The 26283-nt window shown below is 39.6% G+C and overlaps 1 protein-coding gene across 8 annotated transcripts in view; it reads left to right on the top strand.

Annotated features, from left to right (window-relative positions):
- Window positions 1-26283, top strand: part of SERAC1 (serine active site containing 1) — a 2030253-nt gene that overhangs the window by 1264123 nt on the left and 739847 nt on the right. The gene's annotated exons all lie outside the window — the stretch shown is intronic.

Here is a 26283-nt window from a genome sequence, read left to right on the forward strand (position 1 = left end):
TTATACGAATATAAACCAAAGACACGATATTGTAAGAGTTTACTGCAGTTATCAGAGCATTGTATTTTATTTGGCAGCCACAAGTCACACAGGTCATGATGATAGTGTATCTGCAGCATGTTATTTGGAAATAAAGAACCCTTTTTTGTATTCGACCGCATTTTATATAAAATCTGCATAAAAAAATCTTCTTGGCTGCACCAAAACACGTAAGAAACAAATGTATAACTTATAGCGCTGCCGTATCCGCAGATATTATTCCAGCGTTCTTTAATTCTACATTATTTTATCACACATTAATTTCACAACTTTTATATGATATTTATAACACATTCTCATTTATAAGGGATTTATAACACAATATTGTAAAATCATTTATTGGTTCGCGGCCTTAATAATATCCTTTGAAAATAAATTCAGCATTATTATTCCATGCTGTGACATTTTTATTCTGCAGCAACCTGTTTAGTAAAAATTCAGCATTCTTTTTATATCTTTGGCTTATATTATATTAGCTTTTTGTCATAGGTCAGGGATTTTTTTGCACTTTATTAATATGCTGACCACATAGGTCAGGGTTTTTTTTTTGCACTTTATTAATATGCGGGCCACATAGGTCAGTGATTTTTGCACTTTATTAATATGCTGTACACATATAGTATTTTTTTGATATCTCAAAAGGGTGTGACACATTCCCATATATTATTCCAGCTTTCTTTAATTCTACATTATTTTAGCACATATTAATTTTACAGGTGCCTGTGCTGTCTATAATTTGACTCCTTTTTATTCAAAGACATCTAACATATACATACTTTTAATGTTTTTGTGTAAAATCGCGGTCAGACAGGCACGAACACACACACACACACACACACACAACACAGAACCCACACACAACAAACACACAGAACCCACACACACAACACATACAACACACACACGAAATAGACATTTAGGACTTATTTATGTTATTATCTTTATGCACGTTGCCTGTGCTGTCTATAATTTGACTCTATCCTTGTTTTGTTGAAAATAAGTGGACATACATAAGAAACCGGGCAATATATCTTTATAGAAATAACACTTCTGCACTCTTTGTGCATTTCTATCAGTTTTATTCATGCATTTATAACACACCATGTTTGATATTGGTAATTTGATTCTGGGAACACATTTTAAGTTACTTCTGCACATGTATTACTGTTTTTCTTGTTTTTTTTTTGTGTAAAATCTCGTTGATGGCTTACAAAGACATTTCTTTGAGAAATGTGAAGCATAACCAATTACCTATCACGGCCACTAGATGGCAGAATATCATATTAATTATTCTGGGATAACATTTCTCTTTGTGCATTTCTATCAGTTTTATTCATGCTTTTATAACACAACATGTTTGATATTGTTAATTTGATTCGGGGATAACACATGTTTATAAAAATAACGCTATAGCAAGTGGTAATGCCATTTTGCACTTTATTAATATGCTGACCACATAGGTCAGGGATTTTTTGCACTTTATTAATATGCGATCCACATAGGTCAGTGATTTTTGCACTTTATTAATATGCTGTACACATATAGTATTTTTGATATCTCAAAAGGGTGTGACACATTCCCATATATTATTCCAGCTTTCATTAATTCTACATTATTTTAGCACATATTAATTTTACAGGTGCCTGTGCTGTCTATAATTTGACTCCTTTTTATTCAAAGACATCTAACATATACATACTTTTAATGTTTTGTGTAAAATCGCGGTCAGACAGGCACGAACACACACACACACACACACACACACACACATGGCGTGCAGGGTGTACATTAATATATATATCTCAGAATGCAGCTGAATAGTAGTGCCAATTAGGACATATATATAGAAAATTATGTAGAAACCCAAAGTTTTGATAAGTGTATGAAAATACACCAATATTAACTATTTGTGCTATTTTAGGCGTAAATTTGTCCTATATGTATAGCAGACAGGAGTTGGGGCGATGAAATATGTGTTACAAGCGTAGTGAATTGCAGATATATTCTACAGTGTATGTCATTTTGAGAAATGTGTGGCATAACCAATTACCTATTACGGCCACTAGATGGCAGAATATCATATTAATTATACATTGGGGTTTACTTTTGGAAGCTTATAAAGGCGGTGTGTATGTGCACAGGATGACTTATTTTGTTTTTTATAGTCGCTAATATCCATATTAAATGACTCTTTAGCTTTATGAGTAAGAGACATCCTACAAATAGAATCCTTTTCCCTAGTAGTTTTATATTCTATGTCTGATATATTTCTACACAAAGCTACAAAACTATTTTGTAGTTTATAATGTATAACATCTAGTGACCGTGATAGGTAATTGGTTATGCTACACATTTCTCAAAATGCCATACACTTCAGAATATATTTGCAATTCACTACGCATGTAACACATATTTCTTCGCCCCAACTCCTGCCTGTTATGCATATAGACCAAATTTGTGCCTAAAATAGCACAAATAGTTAATATTGGTGTATTTTCATACACGTATCAAAACTCTGGGTTTCTATCAATAATTTCTCCTGTCATTAAGCCCCAAAAATATGAAATAACTGTATAATTTTTAATTCAGCAAAAAACTGTAATAATATATGCTGATGTGTTCGAGCTAAAAGTTATGCGTTTGTTTCTTACGGTTTTGGGTTAACCAAGAAGATTTTTTATGCATAATTTCATAGTAAAGTAGGCCTATAGAAATCATTAGTCATTCAATATAAAATGGTTATTTTCTGAATTCGACATTATAACCCCCAATTTCCAATGTCTCTGGTGTGTCCCGCATGTCTTGTAGAGATACAGCTGTGCCTGTCTGCCAGAGATTTTTACACAAAAAACAAGAAAAAGCAGCGGCATATAAAATGCGAATTACAGTGTCAAATAATGGTGCATAACACAATATATATATATATATATAATATCCCCGTGAGAATGTGTTAGAAAACTCATATAAAATGAGTGTTATAAATATCATATAAAAGTTGTGAAATTAATATGTGCTAAAATAATGTAGAATTAAAGAACGCTGAAATAATATCTGTGGATGCGGTAGATCTAAAAGTTATACATTTGTTTCTTACGTGTTTTGGTGTAGCCAAGAAGATTTTTTTATGCAGATTTTATATAAAATGCGGACAAATACAAAAAAGGCTTCTTTATTTCCAAATAACATGCTGCAGATACACTATCATCATGACCTGTGTGACTTGTGGCTGTCAAATAAAATACAATGCTCTGATAACTGCAGTAAACTCATTTCCGCTACCTTAGTAAATATTGTAAGTTGCTCTCTGTGTACGTTCTACACCGGTTTTTTGGGTCAACAGAACCTCTGTTAGTATATCTCCCCCACAGAAACTCTGGCTGTCTAGTGACCAGCATGTCCTGTAGAGACACAGCTGTGCTTGTCTGTCAGTTTCACACTTATATTAATGAAATGTCTTTGTAAGCCACGTTGTCCTGTAGAGACACAACTGTGATTATTATATAAACGGCATGGTGTGTTATAAAATACAATATATAAAAATGAGAATACCTTACACATTACAGTCTGCAGCCAGAAACACTGGTTCTAAAATACACTGCATAGAAATGTGGCCGTAATAGGTAATTGGTTATGCCCCACATTTCTCAAAATGACATACACTGTAGAATATATCTGCAATTCACTACGCTTGTAACACATATTTCATCGCCCCAACTCCTGACTGCTATACATATAGGCCAATTTTACGCCTAAAATAGCACAAATAGTTAATATTGGTGTATTTTCATACACTTATCAAAACTTTGGGTTTCTACATAATTTTCTATTTATATGGCCTAATTAGCAATACTATTCAGCTGCATTCTGATATATATATATATATATATTAATGTACACTCTGCACGCCATCATGCCTGAACAAAACAGAAATGTAGATTTTTTGCGAATTTATTAAAAAGAAAACTGAAATATCACACGGTCATAAGTATTCAGACCCTTTGCACAGTATTGAGTGCAATATTACACTCAGTCATGCCGCCTGTTACTGTATACAGGCTGTAATCCACATATAGTCTGTAAAAGTGCGAATTACAGGGCCATGTAAATACACGCCTAAGGTATAAGCATAATTATAGGAATTTGTAAGTTTCCAAAAGTAAACCCCAAATGTATAATTAATATGATATTCTGCCATCTAGTGGCCGTAATAGGTAATTGGTTATGCCACACATTTCTCAAAATGACATACACTGTAGAATATATCTGCAATTCACTACGCTTGTAACACATATTTCATCGCCACATATAGGACAAATTTACGCCTAAAATAGCACAAATAGTTAATATTGGTGTATTTTCATACACTTATCAAAACTTTGGGTTTCTACATAATTTTCTATTTATATGTCCTAATTAGCACTACTATTCAGCTGCATTCTGAGATATATATATTAATGTACACCCTGCACGCCGTGTGTGTGTGTGTGTGTGTGTGTGTGTTCGTGCCTGTCTGACCGCGATTTTACACAAAACATTAAAAGTATGTATATGTTAGATGTCTTTGAATAAAAAGGAGTCAAATTATAGACAGCACAGGCACCTGTAAAATTAATATGTGCTAAAATAATGTAGAATTAATGAAAGCTGGAATAATATATGGGAATGTGTCACACCCTTTTGAGATATCAAAAATACTATATGTGTACAGCATATTAATAAAGTGCAAAAATCACTGACCTATGTGGATCGCATATTAATAAAGTGCAAAAAATCCCTGACCTATGTGGTCAGCATATTAATAAAGTGCAAAATGGCATTACCACTTGCTATAGCGTTATTTTTATAAACATGTGTTATCCCCGAATCAAATTAACAATATCAAACATGTTGTGTTATAAAAGCATGAATAAAACTGATAGAAATGCACAAAGAGAAATGTTATCCCAGAATAATTAATATGATATTCTGCCATCTAGTGGCCGTGATAGGTAATTGGTTATGCTACACATTTCTCAAAGAAATGTCTTTGTAAGCCATCAACGAGATTTTACACAAAAAAAAAAAACAAGAAAAACAGTAATACATGTGCAGAAGTAACTTAAAATGTGTTCCCAGAATCAAATTACCAATATCAAACATGGTGTGTTATAAATGCATGAATAAAACTGATAGAAATGCACAAAGAGTGCAGAAGTGTTATTTCTATAAAGATATATTGCCCGGTTTCTTATGTATGTCCAGTTATTTTCAACAAAACAAGGATAGAGTCAAATTATAGACAGCACAGGCAACGTGCATAAAGATAATAACATAAATAAGTCCTAAATGTCTATTTCGTGTGTGTGTTGTATGTGTTGTGTGTGTGGGTTCTGTGTGTTTGTTGTGTGTGGGTTCTGTGTTGTGTGTGTGTGTGTGTGTTCGTGCCTGTCTGACCGCGATTTTACACAAAAACATTAAAAGTATGTATATGTTAGATGTCTTTGAATAAAAAGGAGTCAAATTATAGACAGCACAGGCACCTGTAAAATTAATATGTGCTAAAATAATGTAGAATTAAAGAAAGCTGGAATAATATATGGGAATGTGTCACACCCTTTTGAGATATCAAAAAAATACTATATGTGTACAGCATATTAATAAAGTGCAAAAATCACTGACCTATGTGGCCCGCATATTAATAAAGTGCAAAAAAAAAAACCCTGACCTATGTGGTCAGCATATTAATAAAGTGCAAAAAAATCCCTGACCTATGACAAAAAGCTAATATAATATAAGCCAAAGATATAAAAAGAATGCTGAATTTTTACTAAACAGGTTGCTGCAGAATAAAAATGTCACAGCATGGAATAATAATGCTGAATTTATTTTCAAAGGATATTATTAAGGCCGCGAACCAATAAATGATTTTACAATATTGTGTTATAAATCCCTTATAAATGAGAATGTGTTATAAATATCATATAAAAGTTGTGAAATTAATGTGTGATAAAATAATGTAGAATTAAAGAACGCTGGAATAATATCTGCGGATACGGCAGCGCTATAAGTTATACATTTGTTTCTTACGTGTTTTGGTGCAGCCAAGAAGATTTTTTTATGCAGATTTTATATAAAATGCGGTCGAATACAAAAAAGGGTTCTTTATTTTCAAATAACATGCTGCAGATACACTATCATCATGACCTGTGTGACTTGTGGCTGCCAAATAAAATACAATGCTCTGATAACTGCAGTAAACTCTTACAATATCGTGTCTTTGGTTTATATTCGTATAAAACACGTCGCTTCTTACTTGCGTGTGTTGTAACATTGGGGCATATTTTATATATATATATATATACATATATATATATATATATATATATATATATATAGAAATAAGTTGTCCAGTAACTTTTCTGCTTGTGTATATAAGGCAGCCACAAGGAGAAAATCTGGTGTACACTGTGAATAAACACAGCTTACAATTTTCTGTTAATGGGTAGTAGCCGCACAAATAACTTCTCAGCTGACGTCTACAGACACAAAGAGAAAGCAAATATCAAACATGGTGCGTTATAAAAACATAAATAATACACAATGCCTGGGCAGATGACCCGCAGATAACACTACATAACCCTACAGGTACAATACAAGTACAAACAGAAAATCTGTCGCTTCTGCTTGTGAAAATAAACATTTATTGGGAAAGCGATTACAACAGCAATTGACCTAGGCTTTATAAACCTCTGACCCGCAAATAACCCCACCATTTAGTTAATGTTCAGTAGGATCACAAATAAACAGCTTGGTGTGTTATAAGTTCTCCACTATATGAATACACTGTGAATAAAACACAGCTTACAGAATCAAACTCGGGGCTACGTATAACATCTAATATAAAACAAATGAGAAAGGTGTTATAAACCACGTGTAAAATAAATACACGACTAGGATATAATTATAAACATGTGTTATTCCACAAAAATACGGGAATAATATCAAAATGCAACAAATTAAACTATATTAAACGATATCAAAAGGGGGAAATCAAACAAGGAGGGACAGCTGGCTACCAGCCGTCAGACAAGGGGAGGGGAGGGGTTACACACTTTGATACACTTTGATAGGGGCGGGGCACCTGTCAGATTGAGTTTGACGAATCATATGAATTATACACTACTACCCCCCTTTCGCCCCAATCAATATAAAACAATAAAAAAAATCAAACATACACATATTTGGTATCGCCGCATTCAGAATCGCCCGATCTATCAATAAAAACAAAGGATTAACCTGACAGCTAAATGTCGTAGCGAGAAAAAAATCAAAACACCAAAATTACGTTTTTTTGGTCGCCACGACATTGCATTAAAATGCAATAAAGGGCGATCAAAAGAACGTATCTACACCAAAATGGTATCATTAAAAACGCCAGCTCGGCATGCAAAAAATAAGCCCTCACCTGACCCCAGATCACAAAAATTGGAGACGCTACGGGTATCGGAAAATCGCACAATTTTTTTTTGCAAACTTTGGAATTTTTTTCCACCACTTAGATAAAAAATAACCTAGACATGTTAGGTGTCTATGAACTCATACTGACCTGGAGAATCATAATGGCAGGTTAGTTTTAGCATTTGGTGAATCTAGCAAAAAAGCCAAACAAAAAACAAGTGTGAGATTGCACTTTTTTTGCAATTTCATCACACTTGGAATTTTTTTCCCATTTTCTGTTACATGGCATGGTAAAACCAATGGTAACGTTCAAAAGTACATCTCGTCCCGCAAAAAATAAGCCCTCACATGGCCATATTGATGGAAAAGTAAAAAAGTTATGGCTCTGGGAAGGAGGGGAGCGAAAAACGAAAATGAAAAAACGGAAAAAGCTCCGGGGGTGAAGGGGTTAAACAATACCTTTTCCATATATCTCCAACTCACCCTATCGAAAGCTTTCTCAGCATCTGTGGCCATGAGAGTTAGAGGAATATTTCGTTTTTTAGCGTACATTATGGATTGGAGAATTTTGGCTGAGTTGTCCTTACCCTCTCGCCCTCGTACGAACCCTGCCTGGTCTGTGTGGATTAATTTAGGGAGAATGTTTCCTAATCTGGTCGCTAAAATTTTCGCCCATAATTTTGTATGTACATTAGGAAGGGAAATCGGTCTATAGCTTGCACAAAGATTGGGATCTTTCCCTTCCTTTGGCAAAATTGTAATAAAGGCCTCAAGGGCTTGTTGTGGGATGGGTTGTCCTACAAGGTAGGAATTGAAAAGGGTGACCAGATGGGGCAGTAGAGATATGATTAGTTTTTTTATAATAGATGATTGGAAGACCATCTGGGCCCGGGGCTTTCCCATTAGGAACAGTCGACAGAACCTCTAAGACCTCATCAGGGGTCAGTGAAGTATAGTCTTCAACAGACAGTGAAGGAAGTTTTAGGGGGGAAAGGAAATGATCAATTATGTCCGAAGCCAGTGGTGGATCTCTCATATTTTCCAGTGTTTCTAAATTATAGAGACGTTCATAGAAATTCTTAAACTCCCTGGCAATATCGGCGGTCCCAGTGACCATTGTGTCGCTCGAATATTTTATTCATGTAATAATAGTTTTCCCGCTGCGTTTCTTTAGAAGAGAGGTCATAAGCTTGCTGCCTCTATTGCCATGAAGATAGAGCCTCTGTCAACTCCCCATATAGATTTTAGCTGACTGAACATTTAGGAGATTTCTCAGTGTATTTCTAAGTGTTATAAGCTCACTTTGGATTTTATCTGTCTGAGATCTTTTGTGTAATTTTTCAAAAGAGTTAATCTGGTGAAGAAGAGACTTAATCTCCCTCGATCTTTCCTTTTTTAAATATGAGCCCAGTGCTATAAATTCTCCTCTTAAAACCGCTTTGTGTGCTTCCCAAACCACAGGCGTAGGAGGACCAGAGCGAGAATTTTCTTTAAAGAAAAGATCAATGGAGGTTGAAAATTTGGTCAGGTGAGAGTTTGAATCTAAGAGTGTTTCGTTTAGCGTCCACGTATACGAGGATGGAGGGAGAGATGTGATATGCATTTCCATGAAAATCGGCGCATGATCCGAGAGGGAAATAACATCTATTTTTGCAGATTTCACTAGGTGTAAATGGGAGGATTGGGTTAAAAGATAAAAATCCAAACTGAAGAAAAGGACAGTGCCACACCGGATAGTGAAAAGCAGCTCACATATTTATTCTGCCTCCTGCCGCAGGAGGCAGAATAAATATGTGAGCTGCTTTTCACTATCCAGTGTGGCGCTGTCCTTTTTTTGTTTGGATTTGGATGTTCTGTCTGGGATGGACCCCCTGGTGAGGACGTGCGCCCCGATGTCCACAGAGACTATATAATTATAGGGTGCGGCTTTACTGTTTTCTTTGAAACTTGGGTTAAAAGATAGTCTATTCTATGATAGCTATTATGGGGAGGTGAAAAAAAAGTAAAATCTGTAGACGAGGGATAAAGCGTTCTCCAGGGGTCAATTAAATTTAAAGATTGTAGGCTAAGATGTAATTTTCTTAAAGCTTTTTGCGAGATGGAAGATTTCCCTGATGAAGTGTCTATTGTCGGGTTAAAAGAGACATTAAAATCCCCACCTAATATTAGGACCCCTTCTTTAAACAAATTAAGGGTGTTCAACATTTTACATAGCCAGCCAATTTGATTTTTATTCTGGGCATAAATATTACAGAGGGTGACTTTTGTGCTAGCTAGCAGATCTTTGACCATAATGTATCTCCCATCTGGATCGGATAAAGTATCTTTAAGAGTAAAAGGAACATTTTTTTTATTGCAATGCTCACTCCTTTTGAAGCCGTGGTACCCATATTGTGGTACCAAATGGGGAATCGAGATCTCGTCATATCTGGGATTCTACCTTTTTTAAAGTGAGTTTCCTGAAAAAATAAAATACTAGAATTTTTTTAGTTTAAAAACCGCAATAGCTGCCGTCATTTCCTTGGTGAGCGCATCCCTTTAACATTGTATAAAGCCACTGTTACAGTGGCGGACTTAGAATCGCTACCGGACATGACCTAGAAGTGAGAGTGAAAAAGTGTCGCTACGTGTGAACCAAACCTGGAATACAATCATAACAATATGTGAAACAAGATATAACATATTAACATACATAATTCCATCCGTTGCGGAGGTAGGGGCACTCAACATCCTCCCAAAACAGACAGAACAGTTTTGTATAGGCACACAGATGATGATCCAAAAAGAAGAAGAAGAGGAGAGAAAAAAAAACAAAAAAAAAAACTACCTTTTCTCTCGTCTCCCATCCATCAAGTTTGAATCTCTTGTCATGCGTAAAACTTTAGCTGCATTCAAAATCGCTGAGATGTCTAGATAATTGAGTAATCCACAAATCACATCTCTCGGGGAGTCTGTAGATTTTGGTTTAGGCCGTAACGAGCGATGTATTCTTTCAATCACCATTTGTTCACATCTTTCTTGTGGCATTAATGATGCAAATATCTCTTTAGCTGATTTCTCAAGAATTTCATTAGAGACGCTTTCCGGTGTACCCTTAATTCTGACATTTTTTCTGCGGCTTCGGTTTTCCTGGTCTTCCAGGGATAAAGATGCCGTATTTAATTGATCTCTATGGAATTCCAGGTGATCTTTAATAGTGTTTGACTGGCTTATGATGGGGGACTGTATGACTTCCAGAGACTCCACCCTGTTGCCAATTTGCTGGATATCCGCTCTCATACCAGAAACCTCCGCAATCAGTGGCTTCATCGCTTTTTTAAGAAAAGATTTTGAAATCCCCCCCCCGAGTCTATGTGTGGAACATCACTCCCAGAAGCTTCATCGCTAGAATCCGAATCATCAATATGATCCTCCGTGGCAGTAGTAGAATGAGGATTTTTATGGATAGCTCGAACTGTCTGAGATTTGCCTTTCAGAAACTTATCCATATCACTTTGTTTATCCCTCCGGAGAATAGGGGTAGAAGATTTTCCGCGCTCTTTATTATGTTTAACCATTATATTTAAATATAGCGCTTGCTGCAAGATCACCACATGTGTGCCAAAGAAGATTTTAGATCGACATATTGAAGGCTAAAGAGATCATCACAGTTTCTCAGTTGAAGGTAAAGAAAATATCACCACAGCACCAACTAGAGGAGTGGCTAGTATCAATCATAAAGTATTGGGTGAAGTGGAGAGCACATTCCTGAAATTCTCTCATGTGAACCCAATTACAGAGGATAAGATAGTCAGTGATTAATCCAGTCAGAAGAAGGGATGCAAGTGAGGAGCCAAAAAGTGCAGTCTCCCTTAGGGAGAGGCTTGCTGTTTGCTGCAGCGTACTATCACACAAGAGGGAGAGGGGGAGAAGACATGGATATCGGACACACCCACCTCTGATGCCCAGCAAAAGGAGTCTCACCACAAGGCCCCCCGGACCAGTACCGCTCCTGTGACGCCGTTTCCTCACCCATCAGGACACTCAGGCCTCTCCGCAACTTGACCTCCAGGGGCCCGGTTAGTGCCCGGATAACGTGCCCTCCACTATCTGACCGCTCCGGCATGAGTGCAGCACTCCCCAACAGACCTCGTCCAGGGATCGCCGACGAGCAGGTGAGTGTGTCCTCCCCTCGGTTACCGGCGCGAAGCAGACCCCGCCGCTCTCTTCTCAGCCTGGGATGGCAGGACGAGCTGCGCGTGTTACAAGATAGCGCCTGGACCCGCCGTCTGAGCTTGTTCTCGCCTCCTCTTTGGTCACCACCAGTCTCATGAAGCTGTCGGAGACTGCGGCGCTTTCCCCAGGTATTCCGGAGTCTCCTCGGGTACCGGGGCTTCCTTTACGTGGGCTCAAGTTTAGAGTTAATTGGCCTGAAAGCGGGAGCCGCTCTGCAAAGCGTCTTCTCTGTCCAGAGTTCAGGCCACGCCCCCCGAACAGCCGTCAAACTCGAACACCGCCCAAAACAGCTCAAATTTGAAATTGGCGAACAGTTCGACTCGAACACCGCTCATCTTTACCCATGTCGCGTTTGGAGAGCTCCTGATGTGCCTAAACAGTGAAAACCCCACACAAGTCACCCCATTTTGGAAAGAAGACCCCCTAAGGAACTTATCTAGATGTGTGGTGAGCACTTTTAACCCCCAATTGTTTCACTAAAGTTTAGAATGAAGAGCCGTGAAAATTAATAAATAATTTTTTCTTTCCACAAAATGATCTTTTTTTAAAAAAAGTATAACTGGAGAAATTGGACCACAAAAGTTGTTGTCCAATTTGTCCTGAGTATGCTGATACCCTTTATGTGGGGGGAACCACCGTTTGGGTGCACGACAGAGCTCGGAAGGGAAGGAGCGCCTTTGGAATGCAGACTTAGATGGATTGGTCTGCAGGCGTCACGTTGCATTTGTAGAGCCCCTGATGTACCTAAACAGTAGAAACCCCCCACAAGTGACCCCATATTGGAAACTAGACCCCCAAGGAACTTATCTAGATGTGTTGTAAGAACTTTGAACCCCCAGGTGTCTCACTAAAGTTTATAGCGCAGAGCTGTGAAAATAAAAAAATATATTTTTTCCACGAAAATGATATTTTAGCCCCCAAATTTTTATTTTCCCAAAGGTAACAGGACAAATTGGACCCCAAAACTTGTTGTCCAATTTGTCCTGAGTACGCTGATATTCCATATGTGGGGGGAACCACTATTTCGGCGCACGGCAGAGCTCGGAAAGTAAGGAGCGCCGTTTGGAATGCAGACTTAGACAGATTGGTCTGCAGGCGTCATGTTGCATTTGCAGAGCCCCTGATGTACCTAAACAGTAGAAACCCCCCACAAGTGACCATATATTGGAAACTAGACCCCCCATGGAACTTATCTAGATGTGTTGTGAGAACTTTGAACGCCCAAGTGTTTCACTACAATTTATAACGCAGAGCCGTGAAAATAAAAAATCCTTTTTTTTTCCACCAAACTTATATTTTAGCCCCCGGTTTTGTATTTTCCCAAGGGTGAAATTCTGCTCTGTATGCCCCCTACAAGGTCATTAATAAATATGTTAAAAGGAAGAGGGCCCAATACTGACCCCTGTGGTACCCCACTGCTAACCGCAACCCAGTCCGAGTGTGCTCCATTAACCTCTTCCCGACATGCGCCGTACTAGTACTGCTCTGCGGAAACTGAGTTCCCGCAAACCGCAGTACTAGTACAGAGGTACAATTGCTAAGCGCCACGGCGTTCGCATGTGGGTGTCAGCTGTATATGACAGGCAGTGCAGGAGGCTTTCCGGCGCCTGCTCTGAGTAGGTGCCGGCAAGCAACCTCACTTCAGGACCCGGAAGGAGCCCCGTGGCCATCTTGGATCGGGGACTCCTTCCAGAACACCGGAACAATGCGATCGCATCGCGTTGTTCTGGTGGGAGAGCGCAGGGAGCCCCCGTCCCTGCGCGATGCCCCTCTATTTTGCTGTCACAACTGAAAGCAGCATCAGAGGGGTTAAATGCCCACGATCGTCGATAGCGCTGATCGTGGCTATTGCTGCGGGGTTTCAGCTGTCCTATGCAGCTGACACCCGCACACGAACGCCGCGGTGCTTAGCGTGAGGCCGCGCGATTGTGCCGCCGTACTAGTACTGCGATTTGCGGGAACTCAGTATTGGGCCCTCTTCCTTTTATCATATTTATTAATGACCTTGTAGGGGGCATACAGAGCAGAATTTCAATATTTGCAGATGACACTAAACTCTGCAGGGTAATCAATACAGAGGAGGACAATTTTATATTACAGGATGATTTATGTAAGCTAGAAGCATGGGCTGATAAATGGCAAATGAGCTTTAACACCAGAAGTCCCAGAAATTGCGAGCTCCAAAGGTTCCAAAGGTAGAAATGTTAAATGACCCCTCTCTGGGACTTCTAGTGTTAATGGGGATAAATGTAAGGTCATGCACTTGGGTAGAAGTAATAAGATGTATAACTATGTGCTTAATTCTAAAACTCTGGGCAAAATGGTCAATGAAAAAGATCTGGGTGCATAGGTGGATGACAAACTCACATTTAGTGGCCAGTGTCAGGCAGCTGCTACAAAGGCAAATAAAATAATGGGATGCATTAAAAGAGGCATAGATGCACATGATGAGAACATAATTTTACCTCTATCCAAGTCACTAGTTCAACCACACTTAGAATACTGTGCACAGTTCTGGTCTCCAGTGTATAAGAAAGACATAGCTGAACTAGAGCGGGTGCAGGGAAGAGCGACCAAGGTTATTAGAAGACTGGGGGTTCTGCAATACCAAGATAGGTTCTTACACTTGGGCCTATTTAGTTTGGAAAAACGAAGGCTAAGGGGTGATCTTATTTTAATGTATAAATATATGAGGGGACAGTACAAAGACCTTTCTGATGATCTTTTTAATCATAGACCTGAGACAGGGACAAGGGGGCATCCTCTATGTCTAGAGGAAAGAAGGTTTAAGCATAATAACAGATGCGAGTTCTTTACTGTAAGAGCAGTGAGACTATGGAACTCTCTGCCGTATTATGTTGTAATGAGTGATTAATTACTTAAGTTTAAAAGGGAACTGGATTCCTTTCTTGAAAAGTATAATGTTACAGGTTATATATACTAGATTCCTTGGTAGGGCGTTGATCCAGGGAACTAGTGTGATTGCTGTATGTGGAGTTGGGAAGGAATTTTTTCCCCCAATGTGGAGCTTACTCTTGCCACATGGTTTTTTTTTTCCTTCCTCTGGATCAACATGTTAGGGCATGTTAGGTTAGGCTATGGGTTGAACTAGATGGACTTAAAGTCTTCCTTCAACCTTAACCCCTTTCTGACATTAGACGTACTATCCCGTCGAGGTGGGTTGGGCCCGTATGACCACCTACGGGATAGTACGTCATATATGGGGGGAGTGTGGCCAATCGCGGCCGGGTGTCAGCTGACTATCGCAGCTGACATCCGGCACTATGTGCCAGGAGTGGTCACGGACCGCCCCCGGCACATTAACCCCCGACACACTGCGATCAAACATGATCGCAGTGTTCCGGCGGTATAGGGGAGCATCGCGCAGGAAGGGGGCTCCCTGCGTGCTTCCCTAAGACCCTCGGAGCAACTCGATTTGATCGCGTTGCTGCAAGGGTCTCTTACCTTCTCCCTGCAACAGGCCCAGATCCAAAATGGCCGCGGGGCTGTATCCAGGTCCTGCAGGGAGGTGGCTTCACAGTGCCTTTTCAGAGCAGGCGCCGGTACACCTCCCTGTTGTGCACGTCAGATCACTGATCTGACACAGTGCACAGCAAAGTGTCAGATCAGTGATCTTACACTAGTATAGAAAAATAGGAGACAAAAAAGCGCAAATAAGGTCTTATCCCCAGGATTGTTTCTAATCAATTGTGAGAGAACTGCTCACCTGGTAGTACACAGTACAGGCGTGTAGTTTGTCAGCTGCTGCAGATCAGCGATCTTACACTACAACATGATGCCCTTCCCTGGGGCAATGTTATAGTGTAAAGAAAAAAATATTCACATGTGCAAAAAACAAATTTAATAAAAATTCCTAAAAAAATATATATATATTGTTTCTATAAATACATTTCTTTATCTAAATTAAAAAAAATAACAATAAAAGTACACATATTTAGTATCGCCGCGTCCGTAACGACCTATAAAACTGTCCCACTAGTTAACCCCTTCAGTGAACGCCGTAAAAAAAAAAAAACGAGGCAAAAAACAACGCTTTATTATCATACCGCCAAACAAAAAGTGGAATAACATGTGATCAAAAAGATGGATATAAATAACCATGGTACCGCTGAAAACGTCATCTTGTCCCGCAAAAAAGAAGCCGCCATACATCGTCATCTTTTTCTTTCAACGTTCTTTTTATTAAGTAACAAATAACAAGGAACAGAGAAAATACAGTAATCTTGATCATGTCAATAAAGGACTTTAAACAATTGTGAAAAGAGTGTCGAAGTAGAGTCCTTTTTAGTAAGCAATACATCGATTATAAGTCCAGGTGTTAAGAGAATCAGAATAATCAAAAATTTGATTAGTTTTCCTGGAACAACTAGTGAGATTAATGATAAAGTAAACGAAACATTCAAGAGGTGAGGATATCAAACAGGAATTAGAAGAAAAAAAAAGGGGGGATGAGAGAGGGGTGGATAGGTAGGAAGTAATACGAGGGGGGGGGGGGGGCGGGGTGACCCGGCGGAGAATGTTCAGAAGCAAGATATAGATAGGGTGAGAGGTTTTAGTTATCAGATCAACTATCAGATATTTCTAGTATGAAGTTGGGGTTGGATCTGAATTGGATCCAGGGTTCCCATGTCTTGCGGAAAGAGAATGATGATTCTTGTGTGTTGGCTACTATTTCAGCCGTATGAAACAATAGATCGATTTTTTCCAGGACTTGCTTTTTGGAGGGGGTTTGGGTTGACTTCCATCTAGTAGGAATTAGGTATTTGCCAGCTGCTATAATAATATTAGCCATCTTGGAAGCTGAGGAATTCTCTGGCCATAAAGGTAAATTAAGAAGAGCAGATTGTGGTTTCATCACAGGGGCTTGGCCCAGAACTTTTGTAATTATTTCACCAATCAGTTGCCGAAAGGTCTTAATCACTGGACATGTCCACCATATGTGAAAATAGGTGCCTAAGTCTGCCCTGCATCTCCAACATTCCTTTGAAACGGAGGGATGCCATTGATGCAGTTGAGCTGGAGTACGATACCACCGAGTTACAATTTTATAAGAATTTTCTTGAATCTTCACACATTGGGAAGGGCCGTGAGACCTCCTATATATAGAGGCTATTTGATCTGGAGTAAAGCGAACATTCAGGTCTTTTTCCCAGAGTCCAACAAAAGCTCTCTTAATGTCAGCCTTTTCTGAGACCAGAGAATTATATAGTTTGGATAAAACCTTTTTTGGAGGTCTGTGTTGGGCGCAAAGTTGTTCAAAATGAGAGGTCGGGCGGGGTAGAGCAAGTTGAATCTTGTATTTGGTACAATAATCTCTAATCCTATTAATATGGAGAAAGGAAACGTGGAGGTGAGGTTTAAAAGCTTGGAACTCTGAGATAGTCATCAAAGAGCCATCTAAGAATACTTGATCTATTGAGATTGGGCGGTCTTCCGAGTCAGACAAAGCAGCATCGGGGACTTTAGGCAGTTTAAGGGGAATGGGGCCAGTTACATCTTGAAGAGTCAGAATTGGAGAGAGAGGGGGGGTGGCTTTAGGGAATTCTGTCCTCCATAATTTAAGTGTTGCCAGGGTGATTTCGTTTGCAACTAAATGAGGTAGTTTAATGTAGTCATGCAGAAGAGCCATAGATCTCAGAGGCGCAGGCGCTAAGTGTTCCTCAATAGATAGCCAAAGTTTATTGGGTGGGTTTCTAATCCAGTCCACAATTCTAGTTAACATTGCAGCTCTGTAATATTTAAAAATGTCTGCGACCCCCATTCCACCCTCAGATCTAGGAAGAGTAAGTGTTCTGGTGTTTATTCGAGGACGTTTATTGTTCCAGATGTAGTTAACAAAAAAGGAATTGATTTTAGATAGATAATGGTTGGGGATGTGAATGGGGAGCATCTGGAAAAGGTAAAGAAATTTGGGGAGTATTATGCTTTTTAATAGGTTTTTTCTCCCCATCCAAGATAGAAAGGGTGCTCTCCAGGAGCGGATTGTTGAAGTTGCCTTGTTTAGCATAGGTATAATGTTGAGATCAAGAAGCTCGCCCGCGGATCTTCCAATTTTAATGCCTAGATTTGTTATGTATTTGGGTGGCCAATTAAATGGATAGAGTCGTTTCAGATTATCTATTGCAGATTTAGATATATTTAGGCTAATTGCTTCAGATTTAGATGGATTCACCTTAAAATTAGAAATTTTTCCATAAGCATCTAATATACGGACGAAGGCAGGGATCCCCCTGTGAGGTTCTGATAGGAATACTAGGAGGTCATCAGCAAATGCTGCAGATTTGTGATGGGAGCCACCTATTTGGATTCCTTTAATCTCTGTGTCTTGTTGGATACTCTGAATAAGAGGTTCCATGGCAAGCACGTAAAGAAGCGGGGACAGAGGACATCCCTGCCTCGTGCCGTTTCGTATTTGAAAAGGTTCCGATAACATATTATTAATTTTTAGTCGAGCTGAGGGGCAAGAATACATTTGGAAAATGGCATCGGCTAATTGTTCAGGTATTCCAAATCTAATAAGCGTTTCGTATAGATATATCCAGTCCACCCTGTCAAAGGCCTTCTCTGCATCTGTTCCGATCAATACCAGTGGTGTTTTATTTATTTTTGCATATTGAATCAGGTGTAAGATTCTACTAGTATTATCCTTCCCTTCCCTACCGGTTACAAAGCCTGTCTGGTTGAAGGAAATAAGATCCGGCAGAATTGCGCTAATCCTCTTGGCTACAAGACTTGCAAAGATTTTTAAATCGACATTCAGAAGGGAGATAGGCCTGTAGCTTCCACAACATTCAGGGCCTTTGCCTTCTTTGTGAATGAGAGTGATATGAGCTTCTAGAGATTGTGGGGGGAATGATTTCCCACTCAAGACTGCATTGCACATGTTTAGCAAATGTGGCCCTATTTCATTTGCGAAAGTTTTGTAGTATATTTTCGTGAGCCCGTCAGGCCCGGGGGACTTCCCCTTGGGACACTCCGACAGGATGGACTGGAGTTCAGGCAAGCTAAAAGGTTTGAGTAGGTTCTCCTGTTGGAGATCTGATAATTTGGGGAGGTGCAAAGAAGAAAGAAAGGCTCTAGAGGCGTGTTTCTGTTGAATGTTGTCTTCAGTTGAATCGTTATGGCGTAATTGGTACAGGTTTTTATAGAAGGATAAGAAAGTGTCAATAATCTGATTATATTGTTGGGGGACTAGGCCGGTTTTCGTTTTAATTTGATGGATATAGGTACGGGATTGGCGTGTTTTAATTAGAGAAATCATGAGTTTTGAAGCTTTGTCACCATGGGCAAAGATTCTGTTCTTCCAGGAGGTATATTGCCTGGAAGATCGCTTATTTAATAGGTCCTTGAGGCCATACATCGTCATCAAAGAAAAAAATAAAAACGTTATATTCCTCAGAATAAAGCGATGTAAAAATAATTATTTTTCTATAAAATATTTTTTATCGTATAAAAGCGCCAAAACATAAAAAAAGATATAAATGAGGTATCACTGTAATCGTACTGACCCGAAGAATAAAACTGCTTTATCCATTTTACCAAATGCGGGATGGTATAAACGCCTCCCCCAAAAGAATTTCATGAATAGCTCGTTTTTGGTCATTATGCCTCACAAAAATCGGAATAAAAAGCGATCAAAAAATGTCATGTGCCCGAAAATGTTACCAATAAAAACGTCAACTCGTTCCGCAAAAAACAACACCTCACATGACTCTGTGGACCGAAATATGGAAAAATTATAGCTCTCAAAATGTGGTAACGCAAAAAAAAATTTTTTGCAATAAAAAGCGTCTTCTAGTGTGTGACAGCTGCCAATCATAAAAATCCACTAAAAAACCCCGCTATAAAAGTAAATCAATCCCCCCTTCATCACCCCCTTAGTTAGGGAACAATAAAAAAAATAAAAAAATGTATTTATTTCCATTTTCCCGTTAGGGTTAGGGCTAGGGATAGGGTTGGGGCTAGGGTTAAGGCTACAGTTAGGGTTGGGGCTAAAGTTATGGTTAGGGTTGGGGCTAAAGTTATGGTTAGGGTTTGGATTACATTTACGGTTGTGAATAGGGTTGGGATTAGGGCTAGGAGTGTGACAGGGTTAAGAGTGTGGTTAGGGTTACCATTGGGATTAGGGTTAGGGGTGCGCTTGGATTAGGGTTTCAGTTATAATTGGGGATTTTCCACTGTTTAGGCACATCAGGGGCTCTCCAAATGCAACATGGCGTCCGATCTCAATTCCAGCCAATTCTGCATTGAAAAAGTAAAACAGTGCTCCTTCCCTTACGAGCTCTCCCGTGCACCCAAACAGGGGTTTACACCAACATATGGGGTTTCAGCATACTCAGGACACATTGGACAACAACTTTTGGGGTCCAATCTCTCCTGTTACCCTTGGGAAAATACAAAACTGCCGGCTAAAGTATAATTTTTGTGGGAAAAAAAAAGAATTTTTATTTTCACGGCTCTGCATTATAAACTGTAGTGAAACACTTGGGGGTTCAAAGTTCTCACAACACATCTAGATAAGTTCCTTGGGGGGTCTAGTTTCCAATATGGATTCATTTGTGGGGGGTTTCTACTGTTTAGGTACATCAGGGGCTCTGTAAACGCAATATGATGCCTGCAGACCATTCCATCTAAGTCTGCATTCCAAATTGCGCTCCTTCCCTTCCGAGCCCTCCCATGTGCCCAAACAGTGGTTCCCCCCCCACATATGGGGTATCAGCGTACTCAAGACAAATTGGACAACATCTTGTGTGTCCAATTTCTCCTGTTACCCTTGGGAAAATACAAAACTGGGGGCTAAAGTATAATTTTTGTGGGAAAAAAAATAATTTTTATTTTCCCGGCTCTGCGTTATAAACTGTAGTGAAACACTTGGGGGTTCAAAGCTCTCACAACACATCTAGATGAGTTCCTTAGGGGTCTACTTTCCAAAATGGTGTCACTTGTGGGTGGTTTCAATGTTTAGACACATCAGTGACTCTCTAAATGCAACATGGCGTCCCATCTCAATTCCAGTCAATTTTGCATTGAAAAGTCAAATGGCGCTCCTTCCCTTCCGAGCTCTCCCATCCGCCCAAACAGTGGTTTACCCCCACATATTGGGTATCAGCGTGCTCAGGACAAATTGTACAACAACTTTTGTGGTCCAATTTCTTCTCTTACCCTTGGGAAAATAAAAAATTGGGGGCGAAAAATCGTTTTTGTGAAAAAATATGATTTTTTATTTTTACGGCTCTGCATTATAAACTTCTGTGAAGCACTTAGTGGGTCAAAGTGCTCACCACACATCTAGATAAGTTCCTTAGGGGGTCTACTTTCCAAAATGGTGTCACTTGTTGGGGGTTTCAATGTTTAGGCACATCAGGGGCTCTCCAAACGCAACATGGCGTCCCATCTCAATTCCAGTCAATTTTGCATTGAAAAGTCAAACAGCGCTCCTTCTTTTCCGAGCTCTGCCATGCGCCCAAACAGTGGTTTACCCACACATATGGGGTATTGGCGTACTCAGGACAAATTGTACAACAACTTTTGGCATCCATTTTCTCCTGTTACTCTTGGCAAAATGAAACAAATTGGTGCTGAAGTAAATTTTTTGTGAACAAAAGTTAAATGTTCATTTTTATTTAAACATTCCAAAAATTCCTGTGAAACACCTGAAGGGTTAATAAACTTCTTGAATGTGGTTTTGAGCACCTTGATGGGTGCAGTTTTTAGAATGGTGTCATACTTGGTTATTTTCTATCATATAGACCCCTCAAAATGACTTCAAATAAGATGTGGTCCCTAAAAAAATGGTGTTGTAAAAATCAGAAATTGCTGGTCAACTTTTAACCCTTATAACTCCCTAACAAAAAAAAGTTTTGGTTCCAAAATTGTGCTGATTTAAAGTAGACATGTGGGAAATGTTACATATTAAGTATTTTTTGTGACAAATCTCTGTGATTTTATTGCATAAAAACTCAAATTTGGAAAATTGCAAAATTTTCAACATTTTTGCCAAATTTTCATTTTTTCACAAATAAACGCAGGTAATATCAAAGAAATTTTTACCATTGTCATGAAGTACAATATGTCGTGAGAAAACTTTGTCAGAATCACCGGGATCCGTTGAAGCGTTCCAAAGTTATAACGTCATAAAGGGACAGTGGTCAGAATTGTAAAAATTGGCCCGGTCATTAACGTGCAAACCTCCCTTGGGGGTAAAGGGGTTAATAACTATGTTACTCTGTTACTAAGTGTATGAATGTCTGCCAGAAAATCATTGTTAGCTGAAACATTCTCTCTTTTTTATGTTTGATAAAGATCCCCCTGACCACATATTTATGCACCTCCCAGATTATGCTGGGGGAACTTGCCCTCAATAAAATTAGTGGCATAATACTCCGTTAAGGTATTCTGGATTTCTTGAATAGTAAGCTGATGATATATCCATTGCCCATGACTGGGAATAAAATTGGATAGTGAGAATAACCAATGCATCATCTGAGAAAGATTTACTGTCAACTGAGACATCTCTAAGAGAGAGTGTAAAGTCAGCTTGTTTGATGAAGAAGTAATCTAAACACGACTATGTATCATGTACCAATGAGCAAATTGTACAGTCTCTGTCAGATAGATGTAGAAGACGCCAGGTATCAATCACTTGGTGTTCATGGAACCCTCGTGATGCGTCGCAGTATAGTTTGAAACATGTATGTTTTCCCATTCCAAATATCAACTGAGGGTTCCAGGGAAACATTAAAATCCCTCCCTAGAACCAGCATGCCCCCTTTTGAACTTTTCCACCAAATAAAGGTAATGTAGAAGTGAAGGACATTGACCAGAATTGGGTAAATATAGGGATGCAAAAGTGAACATTTGATAGACAATTCAGCCTTTAACACAACACCAATAATGTATCCTATCGTGGTTAGCCAAGTATGAAATAAACATCTACAGAGAAAGGCACCACACACAAACTGACGTATAAAAAGTCCTTTATTGATAACAAAAAGACCACAAAGTGGTCATAAAATTGCCTAAACAGGCAAAAGTGAGACACAACAGATACAAAACAATGGTGGACAGAGAAACCTGTAAGTAACAGCAAAACATGTATGAGCACTTGGTGTGACAATGTAATACACAAATGGGATATACAGTGCCTACAAGTAGTATTCAACCCCCTGCAGATTTAGCAGGTTTAATAAGATGCAAATAAGTTAGAGCCTTCAAACTTCAAACAAGAGCAGGATTTATTAACAAATGCATAAATCTTACAAACCAAAAAGTTTTGTTGCTCAGTTAAATTTTTATAAATTTTAAACATAAAAGTGTGGGTCAATTATTATTCAACCCCTAGGTTTAATATTTTGTGGAATAACCTTTGTTTGCAATTACAGCTAATAATCGTCTTTTATAAGACCTGATCAGGCCGGTACAGGTCTCTGGAGTTATCTTGGCCCACTCCTCCATGCAGATCTTCTCCAAGTTATCTAGGTTCTTTGGGTGTCTCATGTGGACTTTAATCTTGAGCTCCTTCCACAAGTTTTCAATTGGGTTAAGGTCAGGAGACTGACTAGGCCACTGCAACACCTTGATTTTTTGCCTCTTGAACCAGGCCTTGGTTTTCTTGGCTGTGTGCTTTGGGTCGTTGTCTTGTTGGAAGATGAAATGACGACCCATCTTAAGATCCTTGATGGAGGAGCGGAGGTTCTTGGCAAAAATCTCCAGGTAGGCCGTGCTATCCATCTTCCCATGGATGCGGACCAGATGGCCAGGCCCCTTGGCTGAGAAACAGCCCCACAGCATGATGCTGCCACCACCATGCTTGACTGTAGGGATGGTATTCTTGGGGTCGTATGCAGTGCCATCCAGTCTCCAAACATCACGTGTGTGGTTGGCACCAAAGATCTCGATCTTGGTCTCATCAGACCAGAGAACCTTGAACCAGTCAGTCTCAGAGTCCTCCAAGTGATCATGAGCAAACTGTAGACGAGCCTTGACATGACGCTTTGAAAGTAAAGGTACCTTACGGGCTCGTCTGGAACGGAGACCATTGCGGTGGAGTACGTTACTTATGGTATTGACTGAAACCAATGTCCCCACTGCCATGAGATCTTCCCGGAGCTCCTTCCTTGTTGTCCTTGGGTTAGCCTTGACTATTCGGACAAACCTGGCCTCGGCACGGGAGGAAACTTTCAAAGGCTGTCCAGGCCGTGGAAGGCTAACAGTAGTTCCATAAGCCTTCCACTTCCGGATGATGCTCCCAACAGTGGAGACAGGTAGGCCCAACTCCTTGGAAAGGGTTTTGTACCCCTTGCCAGCCTTGTGACCCTCCACGATCTTGTCTCTGATGGCCTTGGAATGCTCCTTTGTCTTTCCCATGTTGACCATGTATGAGTGCTGTTCACAAGTTTGGGGAGGGTCTTAAATAGTCAGAAAAGGCTGGAAAAAGAGATAATTAATCCAAACATGTGAAGCTCATTGTTCTTTGTGCCTGAACTACTTCTTAATACTTTAGGTGAACCAAACAGAATTCTGGTGGGTTGAGGGGTTGAATAATAAATGACCCTCTGAAAAGACTTTTCACAATTTAAAAAAAAAAAATAAACAAAGAAATAACATTCTTTTTTGCTGTAGTGCATTTCACACTTCCAGGCTGATCTACAGTCCAAATGTCACAATGCCAAGTTAATTCCAAATGTGTAAACCTGCTAAATCTGCAGGGGGTTGAATACTACTTGTAGGCACTGTAGGTATACTAAATAAAGCGGCAAGGCAAATAGGATGACGTATAACAAGAATGGTTAGTAGTCAGTACTCTAATGAATACTCAATATATAAAGGACAAAGACACATATTGCTAGAAATAGAAAGTAGCCTAAATATTGCACACAGAACCAGTGTGTACCAAATTGTAATTAACAAGGCTAAATAAGCCATATACACCGGTCTGTGAGCAATATAGAAACCGCCATAGCCTAACAATTAACCGCTGAGATGCCTAATAAACAAGTGTTTACCCAAATGGTAGAGAGGAGCCAGGAGTCCACCACACCCGATGCGAGTTTCGCAAGGAAATGCTTCGTCCAGGTGTATTACATTGTCACACCAAGTGCTCATACATGTTTTGCTGTTACTTCCAGGTTTCTCTGTCCACCATTGTTTTGTGTCTGTTGTGTCTCACTTTTGCCTGTTTAGGCAATTTTATGACCACTTTGTGGTCTTTTTGTCATCAATAAAGGACTTTTTATACGTCAGTTTGTGTGTGGTGCCTTTCTCTGTAGGTGTTTAATTCAGCCTTTAAGCAATAGAAGTCTACCTTCCTCATCAGTGCGAGACTCCATAAATTCCGATTGAAGAGCGCTAGATAACAAAATACTGGTCCCTCTGTATTTCGAGTCGAGAATGGTAAGTAACTTGAAATTGCCTATCATAAAGCTTGTAGGGTTTACTTGTACAATAATTAGTTTCTTGCAGGAAAATTACCTAAAGATGATTTCTTCAGAACAGATTCATGAGAATAGAGCATTTTTGGGCTATCCGGGTTTCTAATGCAGCTATTCGGTATGTGCTATAGCTATTCAGATAAGGACTTATCCAAAGCTATTCGCTCATCCCTATTAATGACTCTTTCCATGTTTGCTGGGAACATACAGGTGGTTGCTCTCAGCACTTGCTGACATCATCTCGTATACCTATATATACTAGCTCTGGGTGTTTCTTCCTTGCCGGTAAACAAATCTTCTTCCTGGAAAGTGTTGAGCTATATAGTTGGAGTTGGTAGTAGTTATTGAAGAGTTCTGTGTGCAGTTGGATGGAGTGAGTTTATCTCCTTGTTCTAATTCCTATTTGGTTGGTTTGTTCCTCACTTCCCTACCTTTCTCAATGTTGTGATGTGTGTTTTGTATGATAATGGTTTTCGGCTATACCTGCTGTCCCATGCCTCATAGGGTGGGGGAGGGGGAGGGGATAGATTAGATTCGGATTTAATAGGAGCATAGTAAGGTTGGAGACTCGGGCCTCTCTACTATCAAAGGAGAGTTAGGGTCCCAGTTCCAGGGACAGTTTGAAGCTCCTCCTCTCCCTTACTTAAGACCGTCACATTGTGACAATGATCATCATTATCATCTGCCTCTGGTTACACTTCTTATGGTCACCTGAGCACCTCACTTTGGCAGCACTATTTTTCAGCAGCTTGTTGGCACTTTGCAAACACTTGCAGCCTTCCCATCTCTGTTTCTGCATCAGAGACCTTGCTGTCTCTGCTTTGCCTCTCTTCATGTTCATGTTTCATCTTTCAGACTTCTCCGGTGTGGCTTCATCTTCCTCCAAACAGACAGTTATCTCCTCACAGCTTTAGAGGTTAATGTGCTCTTCTCAGGCAATCATGTGCCTCTACGTCTTGCCCTGAATCCTTGTCCTCTACTAATGTCCGCTTTTCTGTGCACAGGTGAGTTGGGCTCATCCACCTCACATGGTACAGTTTAGAATGGAGGTGTATTCCTACACAATCTTGTCCTGTGTCATCTGTGAGCCTGACATCTACTGCAGGAAAATCTCTTCCATTATGACCTCCGAGACATTGTG

This window comes from Ranitomeya imitator, chromosome 5 (assembly GCF_032444005.1).
Source record: "Ranitomeya imitator isolate aRanImi1 chromosome 5, aRanImi1.pri, whole genome shotgun sequence".
NCBI lineage: Eukaryota > Metazoa > Chordata > Amphibia > Anura > Dendrobatidae > Ranitomeya > Ranitomeya imitator.